Source organism: Haliotis asinina, chromosome 2, assembly GCF_037392515.1.
Source record: "Haliotis asinina isolate JCU_RB_2024 chromosome 2, JCU_Hal_asi_v2, whole genome shotgun sequence".
Lineage (NCBI taxonomy): Eukaryota > Metazoa > Mollusca > Gastropoda > Lepetellida > Haliotidae > Haliotis > Haliotis asinina.
The window spans coordinates 31906394-31920141 of record NC_090281.1 but is presented as its reverse complement, the minus strand read 5'-3'; the positions used below and the strand labels follow the sequence as shown (position 1 = coordinate 31920141).

Genomic DNA, 13748 nt, shown 5'->3' with positions numbered 1-13748 from the left:
ATTGTACCCATGTGCGGAATCAAACCCAGATCCTCAGCATAATAAAGCAACACTTCAGCAACTCGGCTAACCCTACGCCATCTCTTTGAAAAGCAGCACATATATTTCCTATATATTTTGTAGCAACATTTGATCAAAAAGACCTTTTTTCCAGTTCTCTCAATGGTCTGATTTCAAATGTGAAAGCCGAAATAACACAAAGGAAATCCATCGTCCATAACTGACACAAGGAAGCAGGCGAACTGGGTAGCTGAAAATTCTTAAAATGTAATATGTTAAGCAAGTCATAAGGAAATATCTTTAGTACTCTGGAACAAAATCTCGACAAGTAGCAGAGCAAAATTTCACACACCTTAGTATTTAGTCAGCGCATGTGTTCACCTTGGAGAACAACAACCTTTCCCCAACATATTAATTTACATTCCTGGAATACCAAACCTGATGCTTACCAAAGCAAGTGCTTCAAAAACTCCTGCCAGACAGTAAATAAGTTCCTTAAGACTGACAATTGTAAAACAAAATGAAATATTGCTTCAAACACATGTTCAAAGTCAGACACAGGAGATAATGGCGCCAGCATAAGATGACTGATGCTCAAGACAAGAATTCCTTATTTGTGGAATGGTAATGTCAAACATCACAGATTCTATATCGTGTTTGGTAATCATGGGCTATTGATGCTGAAGATAAATTGTCAGCACATTCATCAAGACAGAGACTCTGAACATCATAACATCTCACAGAAGTGCAAGTATTTACAGGATAGTAACTTAAACACAATATTTTTTTAAAGGACTGTTAACTCGCAGTTGACTGAAACACAATTTTTGTAAAAGTATTGTTAACCTGACAACTGTTCTCATTAAAGTATTGTTAACCTGACAACTGTTCTCATTAAAGTATTGTTAACCTGACAACTATTCTCATTAAAGTATTGTTAACCTGACAACTGTTCTCATTAAAGTATTGTTAACCTGCCAACTATTCTCATTAAAGTATTGTTAACCTGACAACTATTCTAATTAAAGTATTGTTAACCTGACAACTATTCTCATTAAAGTATTGTTAACCTAAGCACAATTGCGGTTAAAGTAATGATAACCTAAACACTATTCTTATGGAAATAGTGTTGCTATAAAAAATTTGATTTGTTTGATTGGCATTATTAGAAGCTGGTAAGTGATAAGAGGGTAAGATTCTTTATGGATAACAGCTTCTTTATTACATATGATGTCAAGCAAGACAACGGTATAAGGATCCATACCGAAACGTCGCATCATATGTAATGAAGAAGTTGTTATCCATAAAGAATCTTACCCTCTTATAAGAAATATTGTTAATAAAGTAGCGTTATCCTAAACTGTTTTCTTATATACCTTAACCTAAACTCTAATTTTGTTTAAGCACTAACTACACACTGCCGTTCACAGTTGAAGCAACTATTGTAAAACCACTAAAACTCCATAAGTACTTAGTAAAACCATGAGGATGTGGTAAACCAACGTAGTTAGTATGCAAATCTGGTATGGTATTCTGAAACCATCTGATTAACTTTGGCATTACCATTAAGCTAAGACATTGTTCACACAGAAAATTCACAGGAGAGGTAGCAAAACCATGGAGAAACTGGCAATATCATGGAATTACACTTAAAACCATATGATGATTAGTAAAACCATGGGATGATCAGTAAAAAATGGGATGAAGCTTAGTAAAACATGAGATAACTAGTAAGATAAACCAAGACTTGAATAGTCAAACCACAGTATAAATAGTATATCACAGGATAAAAAACAATAAAACCACAGGATGAATAGTAAAAACACAGGATGAACAGCAAAACCATGGGATGAATAATGAAACCATGGGATGATAAATAAAACCAGTGGATGATTAGTAAAATCATGAGATGAATACTAAAACCATGGGATGATAAATGAAACTTGGGGATGATTAGTAAAATCAGGAGGTAAATAATAATGCCATCGGATGATTTGTTGTATCATGGGATGAATAATAAAACCATGGACTGATTAGAAAAACCAATGGATAAGACAGATAACACCAGATAACCTTCAAGACCACCTGCTTGTTGTTTACCATTGAGTCAAATAAAAAGGTTTACATGCTCTGGTGGAACACGGCTTCCTGGCGCCGCCGTGGGTATATTCCCTGATAACCATATCACATTCAGATCTCAGAGGGGCCATCAAATATTCATGGATAGGGAAGTTTTCCATCTCAAGGGTACAATGTAAAGGGATATTTTACAGCAAAATGAAATTACAAGGAAGGTTTTTAAAATACAATCCCATTTATCCTAAAGCCTTCACTCTTAAACATTTTTGAAGAATTTTGTTTCATGCTCATACAGTGGATAAACTAGTTATATGATAAAACATTAGGCAAGCTCTTGCACCATTTCCAAAGAAGTTTAGAGGAAATTATATTGTTTATACATCTCTAGGCAACCAATGTGCTGTGGTTGATGGCGTTATTTCAGTCCAGTGCTCAAAGCAATGTATAGATAAATAAGTTATACAACACTTGGGATCACATAAGTTTTTCCGTATTCCCCTGGCAAACTTTAGAAGAAAATAATTAGATAAGTCTCCAAACAGCTTGTGTCTTGAGAGATGTGAAAAAGTACTGTCATGGAACAAAAGTCTATAAAATGCCCTTTCCTTAACTTTGGAATTCTATTTTCCTGGAATCAAGATGATTCTTGAAGACTGCTGTAGCGTGCAGGATAGGGCTGGGACGGGTAAACCTGGATACCTGGGATACGAGGGTAATGGGTTGGACCCGGGTACCCTTATCAATATCCAGACTCGCGCTGTTCATGTGACTAATAAATGGATTACTAAATGTCGTAACTTTGTTTACAACAAGACTGTTGTCTTATGCTTGAGATTGTGGATGCTGAAAACTCACAACACATCAACTTATACAGATTGCAAGTAGTTAATTGTTTACAGCTTAAAGACATCACAGACATCTGCCTTAAATAATTTAAGTCTGAACAGTCTTCAAGAACCGCCCAGTGTTCACATACCTCATTCAATATTATTCAGCTATCAGGTTCAACACGCCACATAAAAGAGAATTATTCAGTTTACATAACTGGATTGGAAACGAAACTAAACCAAGTTGAAACATTAACAAAAGGAGGACATTAGGCATCAGTATTCCCTCTTCATGAATATGTCAACTACTAATGATAATGTCAGACATTATATTGTTCTTCCCATTGATCTATCGGAACCATGCATATGTAAACTATTCCTATACTAGCATGTTTAACCCGTGAAGGTCCCGAGGTAGAATAGGCCTTGAGCAACCCATGCTTGCCATAAAAGGTGACTATGCTTGTTGTAAGAGGCAACTTATGGCATCGGGTGGTCAGGCTTGGTGACTTGGTTGACACATGTCATCGGTTCCCAATTGCACAGATTGATGCTCATGTTGTTGATCACTTGATTGTCTGGTCCAGACTCGATTACTTACAGACCGCTGCCATATAGCTGGAAGATTCCTGAGTGTGACGTAAAACTCACTCACTCACTCACATATTTGTAATTACAAGAGACTGCATGAGTGCTCCCATGTTTTGATGTACATCAGTAGTGTTGATACAGGAAAGAGTAAAACTAATGGCTTATATCATTAGATTCATGAATACCTACAAAGGACAGTACTGAAATGTTTAAAGTTCTGCTCTAGAAAGTAGCAGGCTCGATTATTTACAGACTGCCGCCATATAGCTGGAAGATTCCTGAGTGTGACGTAAAACTCACTCACTCACTCACTCGCATGTCTGTAATAACAAGAGACTGCATGAGCGCTCCCATGTTTTGATGTACATCAGTAGTGTTGATACAGGAAAGAGTAAAACTAATGGCTTATATCATTAGATTCATGAATACCTACAAAGGACAGTACTGAAATGTTTAAAAGTTCTGCTCAAAGTAAAACGTGTTTTCATGGAAATGCAAAAAAATATTTTGTTCAAAATTCAAAACTCACTAACCAAAGGCACCAGACATATCTAAGTGTCAAGTTTGGTGTAGAAACATTGAACGGTTTTAAAGTTCTGCTCTGCAAAAAGACTAATTCACAGTCCAAAATACATCCCCCATTCCAATGTGACCTCCTCAAGTCTAGACTGACATCCCAAGCAGGTGTAACCAATAAAAGCATCTGGTTTATTGAAGGTGGATAACTCGCAATCAGTGATAAAACGGGTACCTGGGTCGGGTATGGTCAGGTACACAGGTTACTTAGGAAATTTGGACATATGTGTCTATACCCATCATGTGTCTATACTCTTTATATGTCTGTATGTTTGGTATGTCTGTATACTTCGTGTGCCTGCATCCTTGGTTTGTCTGTATCCTTCTGTGTTCATACCCTTGGTATGTCTACATATCCATGGTTTGTCTACATATCCTTGGTGTGTCCATACCCTTGGTGTGTGTCTACACAGATAATTGTGAGTTTCAATAGTCAAGTTTGAAAGCTACGAGGCAGTGGATCAAGGTTTTGAAGGGTTACATTGCTTGGTACAATGGCACCCTGGATCATAAACACTCTGCACACTTCCCTCACTAATCTTCATCTGTTTGACAGTGGTTACTTAGCCATGCAAATAAAGTCATTAAGAACTTGTTAAGCCAGCATGGTTTATTCATCAAGCCAAATGAGCTGCACTCTTCCAAGCATGCATTAAAGTATGTCTGTGTTCAGGTACTTGCTGCAATAGGTACCACATGGTCCTATTATTGGCTTGCTGGAATCTGGAGAAAGCTTCCAACCAGACTGAAAAAAACTTCTGCTACTCAATCATTTTCACATTCATATTTTGTTTGTTTCATTTCAAAATAAACGTTGCATTCAGTTATATTACAGTTTTATAAAGTATTTTGTAAAACCAGAGTCCAGACCAGACAATTCATTGATCAACATCATGGATATTGATCTACACAGCTTCGATACATTGACATACATTAACAAAGTCATCCCCCATCAGATCCCATTTGTTGCCTCTTATAACAAGCATGGTACGAAGGTGGGTGAGTATTGTTTTATGCAGGTTTTAGCAATATTCCAGCAATATCATGACAGGAGACACCAGAAATGGGCTTCACACATCATACCCATGTGGGAAATCAAACCCAGGTCTTCAGTGTAAGAAGTGAGCACTTAACCACTAGGCTACCCTACCACCCATGATGAAACTGAACATGGACAGCCAGTTCTAGCTTGGATTCTCCAATGGTCACATTGTTCCATATCCCAACTGTTAACAATTTTCTGACACCGATATCTTGAAACAAATGGAGGTTTTCACTGAAATCTCAAACTGAGTTTGACAATTTGAAACAGCTGAATTTTAGTCTGAACAACTAAAGAAATCTGTCCACCAAACTCAGATTGCCTACTGAGTTTGAGTTTGATTCTGATTTCTATTCATTCTAGAAATAAAATTATGCATGTTCCTACATTTTCTCAAATTTGAGCAAAAACTTGAACTTAAGTCAAAACTCAGACTTAGGTTTGTTTTGAGAAATCGGGGTATGAAGCTGCATCTGTCAAAATCTTTGCTTGAACCACTATGAAACCTTATCACCCCGGCATTGTAATGAATGTCCAGTATGACAGAAATAACAAACAAAGACACTACCTGTGCATATATAACATTTAACAATTCTATAAAGGCATGATCATGTCTATATTTCTACAACTGACACAGAGATATGGGCAAGTCTAGAATGGTAGAATTAACATGGAGAAATGGTGAGAGTCAGTACTGGAGGTAAAGGAACATGCTAGAACACACTGGGCAAGTCTACTGGCTAGCGAACAGCTATTGCCAGATAACAGTTATAGCCAATACATCAGTATCACGCATGAGCAGTTACAGTCAGTTACAATTCCAGTATTTTTGCCCGGTATTTGACAACAATAAAGGACAGCAAAAGAAAATTCTTCACTGTAAGTAACATAAGAGAAAAATTGAAAATAAAGCTATGAACCCTATAAAAACTTAGTCAGGGGAATGACCTATATATACTCTTCCAAAAAAGTAGGGGAACTTCAGATTGTTGATTTACGATTAAAAAACATTTAGGAGATTTATCAGATTCAATAAATGCTGATATAATAACATTGAATGTTTTGAGAGTGCATCACCATTTGCACTTACTTACAGCCATTATACTAAGCTATTTGGTATGCAGTCGCTTTTGAAAGATGACTGGTGTATGGCATGTAATTTGCATGTGTACAATTTTCGCTTTAAAACAAATGACCAGAAACAAAGACTAACAAATGTATGATGCAAGATGTGTGTCAAAATTAATGTTCTAAGCGATTTCTCGACCTTCTTGAAAAATCGTCAAAATCAAGTATTGGACCCCATGCACTTGTATGATGCTACTGCATTGTGCACGTGCATATCATGTGTTCTGTTTTGGGATGGTAATAGAGATAATAGATGGTGCCTTAATAAGATGTCTGTACTTGAAACGTTGCTCAACCTTTACACTACTTTTCAAAACCAAAAGTTCAGATTCATGTTCCCATACTTTTTTTAAAAAGTATAATAGCAAGTTCAAGGTCATAAGTAAGTAATTGTTTCATTCCCTATCAGCCTACTGTAAAATAAACACTCAAATAGTCACCCAATACATTATTTGAGGTTACTGCATGATATAAATATATGTATTATTTCATGAATGGCACGAGTAATTAGGAATGGTGATAACTGTTACAACTGGTTGTGAGGAAACATGTATTTATACTGTCATGATTTCCTTCCACCGCGTCATACAAAACATGATTGGTGGCAGTGAACAGGCTGGACACATCAGTGAATATCTAATTAAGTATCATTATTAATTCTGTTTCACTAATTTAACAAACACTGAAGTAATTTTGTAAATACTGCTAAAATATGGCAAAAAGTGTTTGCTAGCCAGTACTGTAGACCAAACGACACAGTAGACATAGGCAAGTCTAGACTGAGAGAAATGACAGAGAGATGGTGGCTGTCAGTATTGCAGGTTAAAAAAAACACAGTAGAGACATGGGCAAGTCTAGACTGATAGAAATAACACAGGGAGATGGTAGCTGTTAGTATTGTAGGTTGAACAACACAGTATAGACATGGGCAAGTCTAGATTGGTAGAAATGACACAGAAATGGCGGCTGTCGGAATCAGGTGTGTAAGGCATCAGGTATTTCTCTGAACTTCTTGGGGAATGAGGTTGTAAACACACACAAACATATGGTGATGCTGAAGCTCGCCAGCTTCAGGGAGGAGAAAAAATTCTTGGGTCTGATTTCGACTCACATACATGGGCCTCATATCCATCTAGCAGGGTTTAGCTTGCATACTGACATTTGTATGTGGGGCATTTATAAATGTTGCATCATGAATAGTGCCAATGTGCCAAACATCAATCAAGTCATGGTCTAAAAATAGAATGTTTGCGAGTCGCGTTTCCTAGTTATATATTAATGGTACTGACAACGTGGATTTTTACATGGAATGTCCTGAGATTTGGTATCTGCTGGCTTAAAACTACCATGATATACCATGTCTTGACATAATGTATTCTGAAATTGTATTTATTGATGTGATGTGTATTGAAACTTCAGTTATAAGTTGCTTTTTGGGGGGGTTATGCCTTAATGAGTAAATAACATATCTTGAATGTGACATTTAGAAATTATGTGTTTTCAAATTAAGTGTTTGGAAATTGCATTTCTTGAAAACCAGTGTTTTGAAATCGTCTGCTAAAATTTAGGAAAAGGAAAATACAAGATTGTTTTCCCTACTGCCAAGCCCTCCCTTCCCTGTTGCTCTAAAGAAGCAACTCTAGCTTTCCTCAGGCTCCTTCTCAAACTTTAAACAGAAAATTTGATTTCTTTCTATTGAAAATATACATATTCAGAGACAAAGCATTAGTCTATGAACAAAACTTGCTGAGAATAAAAAGTCACCTACATCTCATTACTCAAGCATGTGTCTTCTGTGAAAATTTAATCGTCAGATTTGTATTTTGTTGTATGACATGTAAGACTTTAATGTTTTTTCAATCCATATAGCAGTTTTGTTGTCTGAGTGCCAAGCAATGTTCAGACTTCTTCATATATTAGGCCTAGTGGTTAAAGTGTTCACTCATCATGCCAAAGGGTTCGATTCCCCACATAAGTATAACATGTGAAGCTCCGACATTTCTGGCGTCCCCAGCCGTGAATAATGTTGGAATATGGCTTGCTCACTCCTTCACTCACTCACTCACGCAGCCACACACCCACCCACCCTACCACTCACTCACTCAAGCATATATCCACACAGTGACTGGCTCACTCACTCATCCATCCACTCACTCACTCATTCAACCACCCACCTACCCACTCACTCACTCATTCACCCACCCCCAACCCACTCACTTAAGCACCTATCAACCCACCCACTCACTCACTCACTCACTCACCCACCCACCCATCCAAGTGCTAGTCCTTAATTAAGAAACAACAATGGCCGATGCAAGAAGTGTGATGTGGACTCCTAACTATTTGTTAAATAACATTATTCAATAAAATGATATGAACCTAGGACATGACAAACAATGTGTTCACAAAGCCTGGCTCTACTTACAACATAAACAGTAAAAGGTTTTCACACGCTTTCTGATAATTACCCTGGGGATCAAAGGCTGACACAATGTATTTTCTTTTCTCGTGTTTCTATGCATAATTCATGGTGAGCATGCTGTCCTACTGCATTACATCACTGTTTGTCATGATACACAACAAATGCCACAAACAACGCCATTTCTGTCCAGAGTCTGACAACAGTAATGTGACACAGTCTCCCAAGAGAATGATTTACTTCAATAATTAAGCACTCTTCTGTTTCAGTCTGGTGGATCAGGTATATCTTTTGCTGATGCTCACCTTCAGTTCAACATTAAGAGTTGGTGCAATGCAGCAGCTGCATCAACGCATCTTGTCAGTAATCAGTCTAATTATAATAAAAGCAAAAAACTACTAAAAAAAAATACAGAGAAATAGAGACAGACTTACATCAAAGTTCAAATGATTATGTTTTCTTTTCACTGATTCAAAGGGAGTTAAATATAAAAATACATAATAAATAGGAAATATAATGTTACATAAAAGGAGATAGACTTCTGTAAAAAATTATGTATTTCTGTTTGCAAAACCATTCTCAAGTAAATAATACAGAATAATCCAACAGAGAGTAAGTGACAATTTATTAAATTATGATTGATCAAATGTGATTTTTCGAGCAATCGTTCATAAACTAGCCATGAATTCATAAATAGTAAGAAGGCTTTCTTGAGTAGTGATTAAATATATATTATTCAGGTTTGGTTTGTTGTTCAATGCCACACTCAGCAATATTCCAGTCATAATAACCCTTGAAGGTCCGAGGTAGAATAGGCCTTCAGCACCCCATGCTTGCCATAAAAGGCGACTGTGCTTGTCGTAAGAGGCGACTAACGGGATCGGGTGGTCAGGCTTGCTGACTTGGTTGACACATATTATTGGTTCCCAATTGCGAAGATCAATGGTCATGTTGTTGATCACTTGATTGTCTGGCCCAGACTCAATTTTTTACAGACCGCCGCCATATAGCTGGAATATTCCTGACTGCGGCATAAAACTAAACACACTGACACTCCAGTCATAATGATTATAGCAGCAATCTGTAAATAATCCAGTCTGGACCAGACAATCCATTGATCAACCGCATGACCATCAATATACAAAACAATAAAGGCTGGTTATTGTGTTGGACACGGACACACTTAGATTTACTTGAGTTCACCTACATCTGTCTACCTTGTCGTCTGATTGTCAACAACATGCCTGCCTTTGTCAATGCTTGACTTACATGACCACTGCGTTACATTCAGTATGACTGTTTCTCACTCTCAAACCAAGACTTTTGTGAGTTGATATTATATTTGTGACCCATTACTGTAGATTTGACTCAGTTGCATTGTACATGATACTTCTATTATGAATCTTTGTATCTTGCTATTGTCAGCTCAGTACATTCTATTGGATATTTTAGACCTGTCTGTGTTATATTTTGCTGGTTCAGATGGGATTTCTAATACCTTTTGCCACGGCAAATTATTAACCGTAACAATATACAGAATTGGGATACCATGGCATGTATCAACCAAATCAGCTTGACCACCTGATCCCATTAATCACCTCTCACAACATGCATGGGTTTCTGAAAATCAATTCTAGCCTGTATCTTTACGGGACTGGTAGGATGTATATTTGTCCACACAGTCAGAAAGTGGTTAAGATTAATACTAGGTGCCGTTGGTTTCAACTCATGATGAAGTATCAGGTTTGAAACATCACTACAAAAAGAAACATTATACTTCAAATCTTGATGCAAGTAACTTCTTCAAATCATGAACTGTCCATGACTGTCATTTGTTCATTAAACATCTACAAAGCATGACCTTGTTCAAGAGCACTTCAAGAACAGCTCAAGAACAATTTTTCATAACATTTTCATGGACTGTTCAAGGAAATTTCAAGGGATTCACAAAATCCCTTGACTGGCTACCACACTGACATCCATCATACCTGAAACACATTTGCCTAGACGTCTTGCTGTAAACAAGGTAAATGTTTTCAAAACACATTTTTATGTCAGATCTGAGTCCCAACAACTTCAACCTTTCACGATCATCTGTGCCAGACACAGCCAATGAATACCTTATGCTGAGAGCTATATATATGCTGGCAGAACCACACAGTAATATAATACATATGTAGCATGTGTATCCAACACATGCAGCAGGTCCATTGGCTTTCAGAACCATATCGCTTTCCCTTTCCCTTTTGCCAAGCTTGTATGGTGATTCTATTGCCCTAAATGAGTGGGGAGTTTAGTTTAATGCCACTTTTAGCAATATTCCAGCAATATCATGATGGGGGACACGGGAAATGGGCTTCACAACATTGTACTTACAATGTGGGAACTTCACCCTGGACCTTCAGCGATGTGCAAACGCCTTAATCACTTATATTAGGTTCAAGCAGCGACACCCATTCTTTAGGTTCTTAACCGACTTTGACACCAAGAAGTTATGTTTGTTTAGTTCAACACTGCACACAGTATTATTCTGCTTCTGGCAGTCTGCAAATAATTCAGTGATCAATTAACGTTCTACATAATTGGGATATGATGACATGTGTGAACCAAGTCATTAAGCCTGACCACCTAACCTCATTAGCAGCCTCTTTTGACAAGCATCATCCAGGGTTGCTGAACACCAAATTCTCTCTAATGGATCTTCACAGTGTCATTGGGGTTCCTTTTCAGTTTAAGTAGCAGTTTTGGTTTCTCTCAAAAGTACATATTTTCAGAGTCTCTAGTCTCTAGTCTAATCCGGCGAAAGTAAAGACTATCATTTTCTGTTTCATTTGAACTCAGAAATGTACTGGTAGTGAAGTCTAGTGAGAGGCGAGGAATTTTGGATTAGCTGTCCATGTAGGTAAATTTGAGCCTTTGCTGACTTAGAACATTGATTACTGGGGACAGATAATCTATTAATCTTAGTTTCAACAGAGAACGTGATAAGACATAATCTCATCATACTGTCTGGTAGTTTGGTGCGTATTGATATTTCAAGAGTGATAATGAATTCAAGCATCTGAAATACTAATTCCACAGAGAAACTTCACTGTTGTTCAGATATCACCATGTAATTAATAGAGATCATAACATATGCAAGTGAGTCATACCACTTCTGTGAGACAAGTGTAACACAGTGCTGAACAAGTTTTGTAAAGTCATGTGGCACACTTGCGAGTGTAATAATTTCTTAATCATCCATTTTATTCATGCTCATTGGTGCAGTAAAACACCAGGTAAGCAAGTGTGACTGTTCTGTTCAATCAGACGTCATGTTAAATTGTTTAATGACGTCACAAATGATGAGATACAGAAACATTATGGTTATATTTGGCAAAAGTGATAGGTGCACATGGGCACATATATGACATGTATGAGCAAGTGAATCAGTATGTTTTTACACTGCTTTTAGCAATATTCCAGCAATGTCACGGCAGAGGACACAAGAAATAAAGCTTCACATATTGTGGGGAATCAAACCAAACTCTTTGGCATGACAGATGAACGCTTGAACGACAAGGTAACCACACCGCCCCACGATATAAAAATAATGACACTGTTCATGTTTACCTTGATGGATGATACGGGATGATATCATACTGTGTTTTCATTAGGGCAGTGGCTGACAAAATAGTGTCTGTAGGTGAACAGTGTAGGCTGATTGGATTTGTCAATGGTAGAGCAGTTGATTAGTAGCAGAACAGTTGATTGGTAGCAGAAAAGTTGAATGGTAGTAGAACAGTTGATTGGAGGCAGAACAGTAACAGAACAGTTGATTAGTAGCAGAACAGTTGATTGGTAGCAGAGCAGTAGCAGAACAGTTCATTATGGTAGTAGAACAGTTGATGGCTTTGAATTTTGTACAAACCTGCACTTGTCAAAAATAACTTATGATCAAATCAAAATTCAAGAAATTACAAAGCTTAATAGTGTTCATTTTTTAAGCAAACAGTGTTTTCTTATTTATTTCAACAAAACCTTAGTTACCAGTGTGACATCTGTTTTGCGAATGCCTGAAACACTGTCACTGTAATCTCCTCATCCAGCATGACAATGCAAGTGAAAATGAGGAAAAAAACCCCAAAGTCTGAAGTGATGAGGACAAAAACATGGCTTGCCGTGACACCAAGGCATCACTCATCTTCCAGCTCACAGACAAATGATTTTACTTCTATGTATAATTACAACCCAGTGCATGTTGGTGAATGCAGTTTCTGTGGAAATCAATAGCATCAGTTTTATAGGTGGTGCATGCTTGGTGCACCTGTGTTCCGTTCTTCAAAACAACCTTAGCTAAGATCAACCTTTTAACACTAAGGTTAGAGTTACGACCACCTTAAGTAAAAGATATGCTTCTTGCACAACCTTAGTGCAACCTTAACTTGTACTCCAACCTTAGCCTTAGCTGAGGCTGAACTCTTCAGAACAGGAGATATGGAAGCGTCCCTAGTTACCATGTGAATTCAGCATGTCCAGTTGACTCCCTCTGTCTCTGTACACTCTCTGCTTCCTCAAACTTCTCTAAATCTCATATGAAATTAAAGCAGTTGCCATATTCCCTTCCCAACCTTAGAGACGCTAAGGATGGGTCAGACCAACCTTAGTTATCTACCTTAACTTAAGCTTAACCTTAGTTAAGATTGTTTCGTGCAACGGGAGGCTAACCTTAGTAAAGGTCAAAGGTTGTAATCTTAGAGATAAGGTTGATCTTAAGAGATAAGGTTGTTTTGAACAATGTAGCACTCAAGTTCCCAATCCACGAAGAGTTTGTGTTGTAATAGTGAAGTTTATCATGCTCACGAATGGCATAGTGCTATAAACACTTTGTGGGCTGACCACAGAATGATCTGTGAGATTAGAGTTACCCCTAGAGGTAATCCTGTAGGTTTTGTAAGCATGTTTTGTGTTTCAGAATAAAACATATGGGAGTTTGTCTTACCACAATGACATGACGAAGCCGATTTTTGATGGGGATGGACTTCTTTCTAGCAGGAGAATAAATTCCTAATACTGCATCATGAAAAATTAGGATGCAAAATTTGAT

General features: G+C 37.5%; 1 protein-coding gene across 1 annotated transcript in view; it reads right to left on the bottom strand.

Annotated features, from left to right (window-relative positions):
* LOC137273593 (dipeptidyl peptidase 2-like) overlaps positions 1–13748 on the bottom strand; it is a 100131-nt gene that overhangs the window by 15248 nt on the left and 71135 nt on the right. The window lies entirely within an intron of this gene.